We start from the raw sequence: 2,000 nt of genomic DNA on the forward strand, positions 1-2,000 counted from the left end.
TGTCAACCAGTTCATTCTAATGCCATAAAGGATACGATTTTCCCTTGAGAGCAGAGAGAGAGAGAGAATTTTTGCTTTTGTATCCCAGAAATCTTGCTGCGGTTCCTTCACATTTGACGAAAATTTAGAAGAATATATTTGCCTCAACAAGAATCAAGACTACAGGCGGCTGTAGAGAAGCAGAGATCTACAGACAATCATCTCCTATTTCTGCATAACTTAAAGACACTTGGGGACTTCCTGTCTATCACGAGAGCAGGAAGGAAGGAAGGAAGAAGAAGAAGAAGAGGAGGAGTTAGCTGATTATAGCCAAATGTCATTAGCCAAGAAACGTCGTAGAGCATCGAAGCCTCCAGAGGAGAAGCATTGAATTGATGTTCTCTTCACAACAGGAATTTCCTCCAGAGAGTTGAACCTTTTGCTTGCACCAAGGAAAGATCTCCTGGGAATATTCTCCTTCTTTCCTTTATTTCCACTTTTCACCCAGATTCCTGGAATGAAGACTGCTTACTTACACCTGCCTACTAACTCTCTTTAGTTGCCTCCACACTACTGTAAAAAAAATGTCACCAAACATATCTGCAACTTATTACATACAATCACTAAACATGTTTTAAAAACGTTAGTCTATCACATACATATCACTAACATGTTTAAAAACAAGCTAACTTATCACATACATATTTCGAAGGTATCAAAAACACGTCAAATTATTGCACATGTATCAAAAATATGTTGAAAATAAGTAGACAACCGTGAGGGATGAACAAATCTCCAGCAAATTGTTGGATAAATGGTACGAAGGTCTGGTTATTAGAGTACCAATAAGTTGTTGACTTGTATTCAACCTGTTTATGATGTGTGAATGACATGTTGGCATCTTGTTTAAGACATGCTTTACTGCTGTGAGGACAAATCCTAAGGTATTAAAAGGCAAAAAGTAAATATCCTTACCTCGAGGACAACCAAAGTCATTCACTATGGTAACCCCTCCAAGACCTGACCATACCAAGCGATTTACTTATGTTTACTTTCAGAATGTACCAAGAACTAAATATGTTAAAATGTGGCATTCATCACTGGTCACCTTCCAAACACTGACCAAAGCAAATTTAAGTTGACTTAGTATATTAAAAATTTAAAATCCTGTAAAATTAAAACGAAATAATCCCAAGGATTCTGAAGGACTCCCAAGAGACAGCAGAAGGATCTGCTCTCCTTCATCCACATAATCCTTCCTTAATTGGGTCAGATCTCTCTATCTCCCTCATACGCATAAAGACTGAGAGAGAGATGTGTTCAACGCTTTAATATATAACATAAAACTAAAATATTCGACCCTGTGACACTTAATGTTTGTGAATGTTAGCTAATGAATCAGTTACACAAAGCAATATTACAGGATGTTATTCCCAACATCTCTGGGTCCTCATAAAATGGAACAAAATAAAGAATAACACTAATTTACAAACAATTAAAGAACTTACGACATATGAAAACAATGTTCACATTTCCAATTAATTCCTTCCACGGAAATTCAATAAAATCCAGTTAACACGGAAGAGAGAGCCTTCACTGAGTGAAGAATTGAAGTCTCTCTCTCTCATGCCAGGGCTCTAGAATGGATCTGTAGTAAGCCATTAAATCAGAACATTATATTTTGTTATATAAAGACTGACACAAAGCCTTGAATTTTTTAGAATTTCCTTTAAGATGACTTAACGATGAATCTCTTTCCTTTCAACTGAAAAATGGTCCGGCATCAACTCTCACTACGTGTTAATAACAATCTCTAGACAACAACACCAAGGATAAAAGAATATTATAACACTGGCCCGCATTTCAAAACGTTTTTACAAAGGTCATGGGTTTTTCAACTGATTTAGGACCCTTTTTGCTGCTGAATTGAAAAATACAGTTCATTTTCCTGGGTCAGGTCTGGTTTCTAAGATATAGTCTATTTCTATTCCAGTATATTTTTCCAATATATTGCAATTATC

Source organism: Macrobrachium nipponense, chromosome 25 (assembly GCF_015104395.2).
Source record: "Macrobrachium nipponense isolate FS-2020 chromosome 25, ASM1510439v2, whole genome shotgun sequence".
In the NCBI taxonomy this organism is placed as follows: domain Eukaryota; kingdom Metazoa; phylum Arthropoda; class Malacostraca; order Decapoda; family Palaemonidae; genus Macrobrachium; species Macrobrachium nipponense.